This window comes from Muntiacus reevesi, chromosome 4 (assembly GCF_963930625.1).
Source record: "Muntiacus reevesi chromosome 4, mMunRee1.1, whole genome shotgun sequence".
In the NCBI taxonomy this organism is placed as follows: Eukaryota; Metazoa; Chordata; class Mammalia; order Artiodactyla; family Cervidae; genus Muntiacus; species Muntiacus reevesi.
Window position 1 is genome coordinate 146722623 of NC_089252.1, and position 16918 is coordinate 146739540.

General features: G+C 42.7%; 1 protein-coding gene across 3 annotated transcripts in view; it reads right to left on the bottom strand.

Moving 5' to 3' along the window:
- LOC136167162 (tubulin alpha-1C chain) overlaps nt 1-16918 on the bottom strand; it is a 40620-nt gene that overhangs the window by 8216 nt on the left and 15486 nt on the right. Inside the window, exon 1 of one of the 3 annotated variants that reach the window (XM_065934496.1) lies at nt 11889-11933. The exons of 1 other annotated variant lie outside the window; for it this stretch is intronic. The gene's annotated coding sequence lies outside the window, so the exon portion shown is untranslated. Of the gene's footprint in view, nt 1-183; nt 201-11888; nt 11934-16918 lie in introns of those variants that run through there. One more of the 3 variants, XM_065934498.1, reaches the window with a different exon arrangement.

Genomic DNA, 16918 nt, shown 5'->3' on the forward strand with positions numbered 1-16918 from the left:
CCTTCAGCCAGTCCCAGCCGCACAGCCCCCAGTCAGGACCTCCCACACGATCCGGCTGCCTCCAGCGCGGGGAATCGCGGCGCCCGCAGCTCTCGCAGTTGAGGCACTTCCAAGAGGGAAGGCCTAAGGTTCCCCATTCCAGGTCCTAATCACCACAAACCAACTTGAAATCTTGCATCTCACCTTTTTTGTTGCTTTTCTTTCCTTGTTTTCCTACTGCCTTTTAAATGAACCGTTTGGTTCCAAACAGCAAGCTCCTTCCTACTGGTGCAAAAGCAGTCTTTCCCCCGCCCCAAATTCATTATAATGCTAACCCCGAGTTCCCAGGTGGCGCTAGTGGTAAAGAATCCTCCTGCCAATGCAGGAGAGGCAAGATGAGCAGGTTTGATCCCTGGGTGGGGATGATCCGCTGGAGTAGGAAATGGCAACCCACTCCAGTATTCTTGCCTGGAGAATCCCATGGACAGAGGAGCCTGGTGGGCTACAGTACTTGGGGTCTCAAAGAGTCTGGCAGGATAAGCACACGTGCATATAATAGTTTTTACTTTTCAGTTGCTTACTAAGCAGAGTTGTTTGTTTTTCAGACAGTGTTAATCACATGTCATCCATAGACAAATGCTGTGCCTTAGCCCCGTTTTTACAGATAAAGAAACTAGGGTTTAGAGTAATTAAACTAGTTTCGGATCACACATCTGGAGCGAAGTTAGGACCTCACCGCCTTGCACTGCCTCACCCTAAGTATACGACTCTTTGTTATGGAACCCAAGTTCCTGTGTCCCTGGCACACTGAATCCAGAACCTGGGAGTTTGGAGCAGAAAAGATTTATTGCAAAGGCTCAAAGCAAGTTAATGTCAGGTGCACAAAATACCAGAACCCTCCAATCACTTTCAGGCAAGACTGTTAGCGAAAAGGGTCATAGTTGCTTGACCAGCTCCCAGACCTTCTCCTCATTGGTTCGTGGTGAGGTAACAGGGTGATGTTTCCAGAATCTCAGCCTTCTGGTTCCAACCAGTCTGGAGTCTGTGTGCTTGTGGTGGACTTGTAGTTACATCCTCCTGAGTGGGGGGTCTTAGTTTTCAAGAACAACTCAAAGATAATGCATCAGGTTGTTATGATTATGCTTCAGGAAGATCTAGGTGTCCTGTGACCCTATTTTCCTAATCAGTAACTGCTTGGGCTTGTTCTTTGGCACTCAAGGAAGGCCTGGGAGACTTTTTTCTGTTTTCTACAAATAAGATACAGGGGACATGGAGGGGCTTTTGAAACTGGGAAGGACCTGCAAGGTCCTGCCCAATATCACTTGACTGTCCATGCAACGATTTATTTCTCAGAAGCATCCTTTATTTCATTTGTTTACTTGTTTATAGGATATAGGCTTCATTCAGCCTCCTTGATCTTCCCTGAACTCCAAAGGGCCGATTCAAACAGCTGCTTATTAGGGAAGGAAGGAAAAGCAGAAATAGGAGAAGTCTAGTGGTGGTACAGCCTTGGAGCCTGGTTCCTACTCAAGGAATATGCCTAACAGTATCCCTGAGTTCTGCAGAACCAAGGCCCCTACCCAGGTTGAGCACAAGATTCCTGGAGCACCGCCCTATTATCTCACCAACAACCAATCAGAAGAAAGTGACACATTCTGCATCCCCCACATTCAAAATTCACCCCAAATTTTGCCTCCTTTTCTGGACCCTGTTAGGCCTCCTGCGCATGCCTACGCCCACTCGTGCTAAGTTGCTTCAGTTGTGTCTGACCCCAGTGGACTGTAGCCGGCTAGGCTCCTTCATCCATGGGATTTTCCAGGCAAAAATACTGCAGTGGTTTGGCATTTCCTTCTCCAGGGGATCTCTCTCACCCAGAGATAGAACCTGGGTCTCCCACATTGCAGGTTGATTCTTAACCAACTGAGCCACAAGGAAAGCCCCAGCTAGTTGGCAAAGAATCTCAGCAGGGACTAATTACAGAAGAAAGAGACGATTACCAAGAAGCATCTTGAGTATGCAATCTCTGAGTTGGGAGGTGTTAAGGGAAATACTGACTGGAACCGCCCACCCTGGCCAGGAACCATAATAACCATTCATGTGAGTTACACTATGACAGGAGGTCCTGGTAAGGAACAGGGAACTAAAAAGCCACTACCAACCCAGAGAATTCTGGAAAGTTCAAAAGGAGATGCCACGTGTCCTACCAACCTCCCAGGATCCTCCTTGCTGGAATCCATCCTGAGTGAGTGATGTGTGCACCACCAGGAAGGACCCTGAGTCAGAAACTAATCCCATTACTATAAAATCCGGGACTGTGAGCCATGTGGCAGAGCAGACCTCCTGGGTGCCCTTACCCTCCTGCTCTCTGCCCAGGCAGCCCTTCTCAATAAAACCTCTTGCTCCGTCAGCATGAAACAGAGCATGACCCTATGGTCCTTCCCCCCAGGCATGTCCTCTGCCTGCCTGTTGTCTGTGGAAAACTTTAGCAAAGAATAAGTTTCATCAGAGAAGTGAGAAATGCAGAAACAAAGGAAAACAGTCAAAGGAGATCAAATAATAATAATGTAGTCACGAAGCATAGTCAAGGACCTTTAGTTTCTTCTCAAGGACTACGGATAATATTCTGAGACATATCCTGTGAGCTGTCTTACAGATACTGAAACCCCAGGTGGAAAAGTTAACTATAAGATGACAAGACTGTACCCAGGACATGAGCTGCCACAATTCCAAGAACTGTTCTCAAAGAAATGGGAACACACTCTGGAAGTGAAGATTAACTGTACCTAAAACAATCAAGATGATGCTAGTCAGACTACCAGTGACCAATCTGAAGATGACTCTCAGAGCTCACTATGCTGTTTCTGTATGTAGCCAACCCCCCTCCCTACTCTGTATAAAAGCTCCTACCCCCTGCTTGTCAGGAGGAATCAGCCTTCCTTTGAACAGATGTCTGCCCTCCCCCCAGTTGCCGGCATCTGAAATAAAGCAAACTTTCCTTTCCAGCAACTGGGCCTGTTTATTGACTTTTGGGCAGCGAGCAGCCAGACCCTACCTTTCAATAATAAGTATGCGTGTCTCCTTGGATGATTCATTTCTCAGTGTTAGACAAGTGCCCACTCCTGGGCGCTGGAAGGGGTTCCCCTTCCTGCAACCCTTTCATCATGTTATCCTAGTTCTTAAATTCCTCAGCCACCTCTGAGTGATAGAATTTATGGAAATACTCAGACACAGACATAGAAACTTATGGTTACCAAAGGGGAAGGGAGAGGAGGGACAAATTAGAAGTTTGGGATTAACATGTACACACTACGGTAAAGAATCTGCCTGCAGTACAGGAGACCTGGATTTGATCCCTGGGTTGGGAAGATCCCCTGGAGAAGGGAATGGCTACCCACTCTAGTATTCTTGCCGGGAGAATTCCATGGACAGAGGATCGTGGTGGGCTATAGTCCATGGGGTGGCAAAGAGCCGGACAGGACTGAGCGACTAACACTTTCACTATATACAAAATGGATAACCAACAAGGACCTACTGTACAGTACAGGGAATTATACTCAATATGTTGCAAGAGCCTGTAAGGGAAAACAATCTGAAATAAATAAATAAATAAATAAATAAATAAATATATATATACACACATATAAAACAATCACTTTATACCTGAAACTAACACAACATTGTAAATCAACTGTACTTTAATTTAAAAAAGAAATATTCTACTGAATAGTAGAAGAATATGTTAAAGGACTTTTTCCTGAAGTAGAAAACGGCAAAATGAGTTTCAGCTACTGAATAGGCAGAACTCAAGATACACTCCAACTCATGTACACAAAATGGATGCTGTGGAAATGTGTGCAGAGATTCCTTTTCAAATTACAGTACATAACTCCTTCATTCATCAAATGCTTACTGAGCACCTATTGTGTAGCAAGGCATTCTGAAATTTGGAATAATCAGCACTTTAGTTTGCTGTTAGACATTTTAGTCTTCATTAGCAGTGCTTTCCCATTTTAAAATTTATTCCACAAATATATATTCAGCAGAGTTTCTAGCTGCTTGGAAATAAGTATGTGAACAAAACAGGTCTCTGTGTCATGGAGTGAATGTTCTAGAGCAGGATGGGGAGGAAAGATAAACAATGAACATATGTAAACTATAGAAAATCAGAGCAAAGTGGAATGAGGGTGCTGGGAGGGGAGAGTGTGGGAGGAGGTTGCAATGTAAGCAAGACGGTCAGGTGAGCCTTAATGTTAAGTGAGATGTGAACAGAGCTGACGGTCCTGAGGGGCTAGTCAGGACCCCGGGAGAAGAGCGGACCCAGAACACTGAGAAGCTGCAACCGACGCCCCCTCCAGGCAAAGGTGAGGGTTTAGTGATCCTGGAAGGAGAGCAGGCAGAGAGCTTGACTGGAAGAGATGAACAGTAGGAGGTGAGGGCTGGAGAGGCAATGGAAGCCAGATCTTGTGGCTTCATATAAGCTACTATAAAGCCCTGGGGTTCTATAGAGAGTGCCATAGAGAGTGAAGTAAGTGAAAGAGAAATAAAAACATTGTATGAAGTGAAAGTGAAGTCCTTCAGTCATGTCTGACTCTTTGCAACCCCATGGACTGTAGCCCATCAGGATTCTCTGTCCACGGGATTTTCCAGGCAAGAGTACTGGAGTGGGTTGCCATTTCCTTTCCCAGGGGACCTTCCTGACCCAGGGATCAAACCCAGGTCTCCCACATTGTAGGCAGACGCTTTGCCATCTGAACCACCAGGGATTGTATAGTAACACACATATGAGGAAAGTAAAAAAGCTGGCTTAAAACTCAACATTTAAAAATAAGGATCAAAAAAAAAAAAACAAGGATCATGGCATCCAGTCCCACCACTTCATGGCAAATAGATGGGGAAACAATGGAAACAGTGACAGACTTTATTTTCTTGGGCTCCAAAATCACTGCAGATGGTGACTGCAGCCATGAAATTAAAAGACACTTGCTCCTTGGAAGAAAAGCTATGACCAACCTAGACAGCATATTAAAAAGCAGAGACGTTACTTTGCCGACAAAGGTCCATCTAGCCAAAGCTATGGTTTTTCCAGGAGTCATGTATGGATGTGAGAGTTGGACCATAGAGAAAGCTGAGCACCAAAGAATTGATGCTTTTGAACTGTAGTGTTGGAGAAGACTCTTGAGAGACTCTTGGACTGCAAGGAGATCAAATCAGTCAATCCTGATGGAAATCAGTCCTAAATATTTATTGGAAGGACTAATGCTGAAACTGGAGCTCCAATAATTTGGCCACCTGATGTGAAGAACTGACTCATTGGAAAAGACCCCGATGCTGGGAAAGATTGAAGGCAGGAGGCAAAGGGGACGACAGAGGATGAGATGGTTGGATTGTATCATCCACTCAGTGGACATGAGTTTGAGCAAACTCGGGGAGATAGCAAAAAACACGGAAGCTGGGCATGCTGCAGTCCATGGGGCTGCAAAGAGTCAGACACAACTGAGCGACTGAACGGAAGAGAATGTAGAATCTAGAAAAATGGTATAGATGATCTTATTTGCAAAGCAGAAATAGAGACAGAGACATAGAGAACAAATACATGCATACCAAAGGGAAAAGGGGGCAGGATGAGCGGAACTGGGAGACTGGGATTGACATATATATGCTATTGATACTATGAATAAAATAGGTAACCAATGAGAACATACTGTATAGCACGGGAACTCTATTTAATGCACTGTGGTGACCCTAATGAGAAGGAAGTCCAAAAGGGAGGGATATATGCATACGCATGGCTGATTGATTTTGCTATTCAGTATGTAAAGTAACAAACTGAGGAAAAAAAAGGTCCCGTGGTTTTAACACTGACACGGGGAGCCATTATAGGGTGCAAAACAGTGGTGACATGGCCTGACTACCCTTTTTCTAAGATCCCTCTGGTGTTGTGTTGAGAACATACTATAGGAAAAGTAGGGAAAAGCAGGATGATAACTTACTGCAGAACCCTTTGAAAGATAATGGAAACTCAGGCCAGAGTGGTAGTAGAGGAAATGGCAAAAAGTGTTTACAGTTGGTTACATTCTGAAGATATGGAAAAAATGATTTCCTGGAGGCTCACATATGAGGGGGAAGAAAAGCCAAGCATTTTTCCAGGATTTTTAGCCTGAATGAGTAAGAGAAGATTTTGCCATCAACAGATGCAAAATGTTGGGAATGGGCAGGCTTGGAACGGGATGTTATCAGGGGTTTGTCATTGGTGATGTTAAATCCAGAAGTTGAGATGTCCATGTAGAGGTGGAGATGCTCAGGACATAGCTAGATATGAGTGTGGATCTCAAGGGAGAGAGATCTGGGTAGAGATATACATATAAGTGCCATCCTAAAGGCATGACATGGGGCACGATCACTAAGGAAATGAATATAGAAACAGGAGAGAAGAGGACCAAGGATTGAGCCCTGGGAGAGGAGGCAGATCCCATGAAGGACACTGAGAAGGAACAGTCACTGAGTTAGGAGGAAACCTGGGAGTGTGAAGTCCTGGAAACCAAGGAAGGAATGATCAGCAGTATCATATGCCTATGTCATAGGCCAAACAAGATGAGAACTCAAAAATGACCAAGGATTTAGCCACACAGAAGTCACTAGTAACCTGGATGGGAATAGTTCAGTGTGGTGATTGAAAAATAATAGGCATTTAGTTTGGGAGAGAATGGATACATGTATATGTATGGCTGAATCCCTTCCCTGCTCACCTGAAACTATCAGAACATTGTTTGTTAACTGGCCATGAAGTGAAGTGAAGTGAAGTGAAGTGAAGTGGTGTCCGACTCTTTGCGACCCCATGAACTGTAGCCTACCAGGCTCCTCCATAACTGGCTATACCCCAATACAAAATAAAAAGTTAAAAAAATATATTAATAGTCATTTTATTTTTAGATTCTGTTTTCATATGATTCATTAACAAAATACTTTTCTTTTTCTCTCTCTAACTCCCTTCCTCCTCACATTCAAGCAGATTGCCCCCGAGGAATCACACTATCTTTAAGGGCTTTCTAGTCCTGATTACCTTGTTTTGGATTCTGGCATTTTTTGCTTTCTAGAAAATTTCAAATTTCTAGCAAATTTTGCTTCAGCAAATTTCTTAATATCTGAATTACCTCCCTTATAAAATGGGGATAATGTATAACTCGTAGGTTGATGAACTGTTGTAGGGACTAAATGAGATACACAATACAGAGTACATATACCTAGTAAAGCACCACCAGGGTGGTGGTGGTGGACAAATTCAGAGATGAAGATGCATCTTCTTGCATTTGAAAATCACTTTAATCATCCATATTTAATTTGGGATCCATATTTAAGTTTTCTGCCCCTCTGCTGGATTTCATTTTTGGAGGGGTGGGGAGTCTTTTTCCTGCATGGACAGTTAAAATTTTAACCTTTTATGTAAACAGGTCTTTATGGGTCTAAAAATTACTGAGTGAGGAAAGGCTTACTTTCTAGCTGACAGTTTTCAGAATTGATCACAAACATATTGAGTTGTTACAGAGAGCCAGAGCTCTGCCATTTTTGGCGCTGTAACTTTGGAGAGGTCCTCCTCCTCCTCCTTGGACCCCAGACTGTGTGTCTGCAATATGAAGGGCATGGACAGGGTCAGCTCTAAGGCCTCTGCCAGCCCTAATATTCTGAAATACTCTCACGTGAGACTTCTGCTGTACATGTGAGTTGTAAAAAAATGAGCAAAGTTGAAAACATGCTTCAGTCAGGGTCTTCTTAGAATCACCAGTACATTAGATACATTCTTATATATGGGACTTTTGTTGGAGTCTTACAATGCTTTAGGAAAAGAAGTGCTGAAAACCTACTCCAGCTCAGGGAAGCTTGGGCTTTATGTCACCATATATAGGATCCACATATAGTAAAGAGAAGTGAATTCAGATAAAACCAAACCTTGGGTTTTTCAGTCTGTTTTCTCTGCTAGGCTACCAGTAATATTGAAGAACTTATTTCTGTCCAGTTACAAATTACATGTTACAAATAATGTATAGGGATATTTTGTGCTCATATAGCAATTTAGAACAAAATATTTCCTATTCCAATTGTGCCTTCGGCACTCAATTTTCTTTATAGTTCAACTCTCACATCCATACATAACTACTAGAAAAACCATAGCTTTGACTAGATGGACCTTTGTTGGCAAAGTAATGTCTCTGCTTTTTAATATGCTGTCTAGGTTCATAGTTTTTCTTCCAAGGAGCAAGCATCTTTTAATTTCATGGCTGCAGTCACTATCTGCAGTGATTTTGGAGCCCAAGAAAATAAAGTCTGTCACTGTTTCCATTGTTTCTCCATCTATTTGCCTTGAAGTGATGGGATGCCATGATCTTAGTTTTCTGAATGTTGAGTTTTAAATCAACTTTTTCACTCTCCTCTTTCACTTTCATCAAGAGGCTCTTTAGTTCTTCGCTTTCTGCCATAAGGGTGGTGTCATCTACGTATCTGAGGTTATCGATACTTCTCCCAGCAATCTTGATTCCAGCTTGTTCTTCATCCAGCCCAGAGTTTCTCATGATACACTCTGCATATAAGCTAAATAAGCAGAGTGACAATATACAGTCTTGATGTACTCCTTTTCGTATTTGGAACCAGTCTGTTGTTCTATGTCTGATTCCATGTCCAGACCACCGAAGAATTGATGCTTTTGAACTGTGGTGTTGGAGAAGACTCTTGAGAGACTCTTGGACAGCAAGGAGATCCGACCAGTCCATCCCAAAGGAAATCAATCCTGAATATTCATTGGAAGGACTGATGCTGAAGCTGAAACTCCAATACTTTGGCCACCTGATGCGAAGAACTAACTCATTTGAAACGATCCTGATGCTGGGAAAGACTGAAGGCAGGAGGAGAAGGGGACGACAGAGGATGAGATGGGAGTTAGTGATGGACAGAGTGGCCTGGCAAGCTGCAGCCCATGGGGTCACAAAGAGTCGGACATGACTGAGCGACTGAACTGAACTGAACTGAATAGTGCCTTGGAAAAGTTTTCAAAAATAAGTTTTTAACAAGGATATTTATTTGGAACTGTGGGAAATAAGGTCTTGAGACTTGAAATAATTTACTCTGAACCACAAGAGGTGGAACCCAGAACAAATGCCTAAAATGGCAGTTGCCTCTTTTACTTCTTGGCCCTATATTAGTCTGCTACTGGCTCTAGTTCACAAGGAAAGGACGTCCTAGAAGTCATTTGTTGAATTTTTCTTAAGGCAAGGCTCATATAATACCAAAAAGAGAATTTGTCCTACTTTCAAGACTTCCAAAGGACAGCTAAGACTCCTCACAGTTATGTTCAACCACCTTCTTTATGATAAGCATTTTTTTTTTTTTTTTTTTTTATGATAAGCATTTTTAAAATCTTGGGACTTCCCTGGCCCTCCAATGGTTAGACTCTGTGCTCCCAATGCAGGGGGCATGAGAGCCCTCTGCATAAAATAATAATAAAATGTATGTATCTTGAAGCATTTTTTCCCCTTCTCTTTACCCCTTGTAAATAGAGAAGAGCCTATTATCTTCTAGATAATATGGGAAAAATAATCCTCAGATCCTTTAACTTTCACTTACTGTTCTTTCTCTGCAACTATTTACAACCTTCGTAACTTAATTATACACTATTTTGAATTTCTCCTCCCTAATGACTGGAGCAGGCTTTTGGCCTTCTCTTCCATTAGGACTTTATGTGAAATGCAAGCTCCATTCTGTGAGGCTACCACAGAAGACTGACTTTCATCTCTAAAATTCCACATTTTATTTCCACCGAGACATCACATGGCTTTTTCGAACCTGCCTTATAATCCCTAAAAATATTGTATTTGGGGGTCATTTCCTCACAGTGACCAAATGAAGCAACTAAGTAGGTTTTGTTTCTCCTGTATTCCCACTTTATATCCCAGAGCCAATCCTTCTTACCTTAAGATTTTTCTGATCTTTCCTGTAATTAATAACCATTTCCTTGATTCTCCTCCTCTGTCCCTTCAGGATAGACAGGGAGTATACTCTTGCAGAAAATTAAAAAGAACTATTCACATTCTCCAATCATCTACATTATTATTCCAGTAAGTAGACTACATCTTGGAGTCTGGAACTCTTTTCTATTTATAGCAATGTTTATTTAATAATTTTATTTATTCATGTACCTAAAAAGCCCCTGGCAGCCCAAAGTGGAAAGGCCCCTGAGAAACTTCTTTCCTTTTGACTGTACCTTCTTGCCAGCAGCTGAGATGGTGGGGGTTTACTCAGAGACTGTGAATCTTAGGATAATCTTTCCTCTTTCACTTTCCTGATACCTCCTCCCAGGACACAGAGCCGACTGTTTTCAAGTACACCAAGTACTTGGTTTTTCCTACCTAATTAGTCCTGTAGTACCTCAGTTCGAGGGAGTACCACTGCATAAATTGTACACAGTTGGGAAATTTAGAGGTAAAAGAGTTTCATGTTACTCAGGTGAAAAAGTGAAGTGGAAGTGTGAGACCCCATGTGCTACCGCATACCAGGCTCCCCCCACCCCGTCCATGGAATTCTCCAGGCAAGAATATTGGAGTGGGTTGTCATTCCTTTCTCCAAGGACATCTTCCTAACCCAGGGCTCAAACTCGGGTCTCCTTCATTGCAGGCAGATTCTTTACCATCTGAGCCACCAGGGAAGCCCATAATTAAATTTGGCTGAAAGCATTTGGCCTTTTCCAGGATCTGTTTCTCCCACTTCAAGTCAGTGGGCTGCTCCCTAACCTGAACCCCATATGATTCTTTTGTAATACTAATCCTCCTACTCACTGGTGTGTGAGAGAGCCTACTAGAGCCAACAATTTAGATTTTTAGGAATTTGGTGAGCCAGTTAGACATCACATTGGCAGCTTGAAACCAGCAATGATGGATGTATTTACATCATGGAAATTAGTGAATACTACAAATTAGGCTCTCATCTCCACTCTCAGCTGGTTGTTAAAACATTTTCCATTGCCCCTACTTCCACTCTAGCCCAAATCAGGACATTTCTCTTAGTTCTTTAGAGCTCTGATATTAAAAAAAAAAAAAAAAAAAAAAAAGACTCTTTACCTCTTAGCCCCTCCAATCGCAATCGACATCTTTTCCAATTGTTTTATTTCTTGGATTATAAAAGTCCCCAACTCCTGTTTAGCCACACTCCACCCCAGCATCCCACCTCCAGGACCAGTGTCACCACTCAGCTTCCACCCTCTGGATGAAGAGTTTACACACCTTCACTTGTTTACTTGTCACAATAAGTCTATGAGGTTATGAGGCAGCAACTACTGTTGCCTCCACTTTACAGAAGAGAAAATTGAGGCTCATAGGTTGAAGGAACTTATCTAAAGGCACATGCTGGCCCATGCTGCCTGCAGTCCAGCCTTCCTCTCTGGGATCCTCAGCCCTTTCCTCAGGAGGCTGGTTTTAAGGCTCTCATTTCTCAACCACTGTTTTTTTCTCTAAAAACATCCATATGAAACCACTTTTATATCTACAACTTTAATTACATGTTTATTTCTCCAAATCATCCAAACCTGTAATGATCCCATTCAGTTATAAGAACACAATGAAGGAAAGAGGCTGGTCCAGAGTTCTAACAGACACGGCCATACTCAGCACTCTATTTTTATGGCACTTTAATATTCTGATCCTCTAGTCTGTCTTCCTTTTTCCTTACCCTCCAGCAATTTTTTGTTGCATTACAGTCAGGAATATAAACCATTTAGGAACCCTGGAAGGTCTTTTCTTGTTTCTGATCGATCAAGAGTTCCTCATTTAAAATTACATACCTCTTTGTTTTGGTAAGCTGTGGTCCCTACTGACCTTGTAAATGGGTTATGTGGAACAGCCTGTAACTACAAAAATCAGCTTGCTTACCCTGTTCCCTCAGCAGCTCCGTTTATTTGTACTGAACCCAAGGGACAGAGCCAGGTTCACACACTGTGGGAAAAAGAAAAAGAGAAGGAGGAAATTCTTTGTGTTCAAAACAAAGAAACAAATTTTACATTCAGGCTGCTCTTTCCCTTTATTGTGCCTGAAACAACTGATAGTAAACAAATTACAGTTATTTCAAAGAGGAAAAAAAACAAAATAACCTGGGATGTAGGTCACCTAACAAGCTATGAAACCTGTTTCCTTGATGCTGGTTTGCTTAATTGAGTTGAGGGGTTTCATGGCCTCTGATCAGGGCCCAGGGAGCCTGCAATGGACTGAATGTATTCTGTACCCCAACCCTCTCCCCCAACCGACCCTGACCTAATTCATACATTGAAATCCTGACCTCCACCCGTAACGGTATTTGGAAGCGGGGCTAAGGGGGATTAATTAGGTCGTGAGGTGGAGCTCTCATAAGTGGAATTAGTGCCCTTATAAAAGGGACCCAGAGAGCACTCTTGCCATTTGAAGATACAAGGATAAAATGACAGTCTACAACTGGGAAGAGGGTCTGCACTGGAATTTGACTACGCTGGCACCCTGAACTTGGACTTCCAGCCTCCAGAACTGTGAGAAATAAATTTTTGTTGTTAATAAGTCACCCTGTTTATGGAATTTTGTTACAGCAGACTGAACAAAGCCACAGCCTAACCCCAAGTACATTGTTGCGTGCGTGCTAAGTCACTTCAGTCATGTCCGATTCTTTGTGACTCAAGGACTGTAGGCCATAGACTCCTCTGTCCATGGGATTCTCCAGTCAAGAATACTAGAATGGGTTGCCACATCCTCCTCCAAGGGTTCTTCCTGACCCAGGGATTGAGCCCATGTCTCTTCTGTCTCCTGCACTGGCAGGCGGGTTCTCTACCACTGGTGCCACCCGGGAAGCCCAAGCACATGGTTAAGGAAGTCAGAGAAGATGAAGTCCAAGTACAAGGAAAAGTTCAGTTTAGTCGCTCAGTCACGTCCGACTCTTTGCGACCCCAGGGACTGCAGCTTGCCAGGCCTCCCTGTCCATCACCAACTCCTGGGGTTTACTCAAACTCATGTCCATTGAGTTGGAGATGCCATCCAACCATCTCATTCTCTGTCGTCCCCTTCTCCTCCCACCTTCAATCTTTCCCAGCATCAGGGTCTTTTCAAATAAGTCAGTTCTTCACATCAGGTGGCCAAAGTATTGGAGTTTCAGCTTCAGCATCAGTCCTTCCAATGAATATTCAAGACTAGTTTCCTTTAGGATGGACTGGTTGGATCTCCTTGCTGTCCAAGGGACTCTCAAGTGTCTTCTCCAACACCACAGGTCAAAAGCATCAATTCTTCAGTGCTCAGCTTTCTTTATAGTCCAACTCTCACACCCATACATGATTACTGGAAAAACCATAGCTTTGACTAGATGGACCTTTGTTGGCAAAGTAATGTCTCTATAGCTTTTTAATATGCTGTCTAGGTTGAAAGTAGTGGTTATTTATTAATGCTTAGACAGCAACAATAACAGGAAAACAATACAATGGGAAAGACTAGAGATCTCTTCAAGAAAATTAGAGATACCAAGGGAACATTTCATGCAAAGATGGGCACAATAAAGGACAGAAATGGTAGGGACTTAACAGAAGAGAAGATATTAAGAAGAGGTGGTAAGAATACACAGAAGAACTATACAAAAAAGATCCTCATGACCCAGATAACCACAATGGTGTGATCACGAACCTAGACCCAGACATCCTGGAATGCAAAGTCAAGTGGGCCTTAGGAAACATCACTATGAACAAAGCTAGTGCAGGTGATGGAATTCCAGTGGAGCTATTTCAATCCTAAAAGATGATGCTGTGAAAGTGCTGCACTCATTATGCCAGCAGATTTGGAAAACTCTGCAGTGGCCACAGGACTGGAAAAGGTCAGTTTTCATTCCAATCCCAAAGAAGGGCAATGCCAAAGAATGCTCAAACTACCACGCAATTGCCCTCCTCTCCCACACCAGCAAAGTAATGCTCAAAATCCTTCAAGTTAGGCTTCAACAGTATGTGAACTGAGAACTTCCGTATGTTCAAGCTGGATTTAGAAAAGGCAGAGGAACCAGAGATCAAATTGCCAACATCCATTGGATCACCGAAAAAGCAAAACATCTACTTCTGAAAAATAGTTCCGCAAAGTTTTTCTTCCAGAAAAACATCTACTTCTGTTATATTGACTATGCCAAAGCCTTTGACTGTGTGGATCACAACAAACTGGAAAATTCTTAAAGAGATGGCAAAACCAGATCACCTTACCTGCCTCCTGAGAAATCTGTATGCAAGTCAAGAAGCAACAGTTAGAACTGGATAAGGAACAAAAGACTGTTTCCAAATAGGGAAAGGAGTACATCAAAGCTGAATGTTGTCACCCTGCTTGTTTAACTTCTACGCAGAGTACATCATGTGAAACACTGGGCTGGATGAAGCACAAGCTGGAATCAGATTGCTGGGAGAAATATCAATAACCTCAGATAACACCACCCTATGGCAGAAAGCAAAGAAGAACTAAAGAGCCTTTTGATGAAAGTGGAAGAGGAGAGTGAAAAAGCTGGTTTAAAACTCCACATTCAGAAAACTAAGATCATGGCATCCAGTTCAATCACTTCATGGCAAATAGATGGGAAAACAATGGGAACAGTGACAGACTTTATTTTCTGTCTGTGATAAAATCACTGCACATGGTGACTGCAGCCATGAAATTAAAAGACACTTGCTCCTTGGAAGAAAAGCTATGACCAACCTAGACAGCATATTAAAAAGCAGAGACATTGCTTTGCCAACAAAGGTCTGTCTAGTCAAAGTTATGGTTTTTCCAGGAGTCATGTATTGATGTGAGAGCTAGACTATAAAGAAAGCTGAATGCCAAAGACTTGATGCTTTTGAAATGTGGTGATGAAGACGACTTCTGAGAGTCCCTTGGACTGCAAGAAGATCAAACCAGTCCATCCTAAAGGAGATCAGTCCTGAATGTTCATTGGAAGGACTGATGTTGAAACCAATATTTTGGCCACCTCTTGTGAAGAACTGACTCATTTGAAAAGACCCTGATGCTGGGAAAGACTGAAGGCAGAAGGGGAAGACAGAGGATGAGATGGTTGAATGGCATCACCGACTGGATGGACATGAGTTTGAGTAAACTCTGGGAGTTGGTGATGAACAGGGAAGCCTGGTATTGAGAGAGTCATTTCCTAGGCAAGTTGATAAGAAGTCTAGGGGTCCCCAAGGAGAGAGAGGTCTGGGATATTCAAGGAGGAAGAAAGGACAAACTTTTTTACTTTTTTTCCTCTACATTCCTTAGGATTATATAACAATAATGTGTCCTGCCTGAGGACAGTCTTTGGATTAAACCCTCTGGCTAATTCTGTTATCTTAAAATGTAAATTATGGGAGTAGGTCTGGTCTTTACAAGGATGTATATCCTGCCTGAGGACAATCTTTGGATTAAAGATTGTCCTTCTAGCCAACTCTGTTATCTTAAAATGTAAATTATGGGAGTGGGTCTGGTGAGGTCTTTGCAGCCTCCAGACATTCTTTGGATTCATTGGAGAGTATATAACTCCATTGCTAACAGTAGCAAAGGGGGTACTCTTTTGCCCCCTTCTGATGCCTATGTCAGAAGCTTTCTCTATCTCCTTTATACTTTAATAAAACTTTATTACACAAAAGCTCTGAGCAATCCAGCCTCGTCTCTGGCCCCGGATTGAATTCATCTCCTCCGGAGGCCAAGAATCCCGCGTCTCATCGTTCAGCAACAACCTTTCAGTATGCTGCAGTCCATGGGGTCACAAAGAGTTGGACACAACTGAGTGACTGAACTGACGAGACAGCAACAGAATCATTCTGACCTCTATAGACAAAGACAGAGTAAAGCGCAAAGTGAAAGATGCTGGCAGGTTGGGGAGGCAAAGATTAGAAAAACAACCTATTGAAGTAACAACTTTATTGACTCCTCAGCAACAAGAATGCAAACTCTCAAAGCCATTATCACTACTAGCAACTGGGAATTCTGGTTTCTAGTGTGAATAGATAACATGACCTTTGGTAAGTTCCCTTCCTGTACTGCATCTGAGTTTCCCCATTGGCAGTGTGAGGATAATAACTGATCTAAAACAGATCTCTGAATAAGTAGATCCCTGGATTGAGGGTTGGGAGATCTAGATTCTAGTTCTAGCACAACTTACTGAATGGATCTTAGTTTCATCATTTGTAAAATAAAACATAGCTTCTAAGTTTCCTTATACAATTTAGTTACTTTACATAGTGCCCTGAAAACATAAAGATTTTCTAGAAATGCAAAATTACATTATTCTTTGTTTTACACAACATATATTTATCTGGCCCCTAGTGTGTACTAAGCACTGTACTAGGAATTAAGGAGAAGACAAAGCCTCTGAGGAGATCATACTGCATTTGGGGAAGAGAAGTGACATAGGAAGAAAAATGAAATCTAGTGAGGATGCTAGAGAGTAATGAGTGCTGTTTCAGCTAATGTGGCAAGAAGGCCTCTCTGACTTGAAGGACGAGCTGAGCCATGTGACTCTCTGGGGGAAGAGCGTTCCAGGCAGAAGAAATGGCTAGAGAGTGAGAATGAGGGAAAAAGCAGTAGAAAAGGTTAGAGAGAGAGTGAAGTCCAGACTATGTAGGTCCTTAGAGGCTACCATAAGGAATTTGGCTTTTTCTCTGCATGAGGTTGGAAGTCATTGGCCCAACATCATGATACAATTAGACTTTTGTTTTAACAGGGTCGTTTAGGCCTCTATCCTTAGAATAGACTCTAGGGAGGTAAGAATGGAAGCAGGTGACCAATTAAGCAGTTGCTGTAATAATCTGAGCAGGAACGCAGGGCAGCAGCAGAGGAGATGATGAGATGTGGCCCGATTCTGGTTAGGAGTTTCTGATGGATTGGATGGGGGTTGTGAGAAAACATTCAAGAATGTCCCCCCTAACCGGGGCTTCCCCAATGGT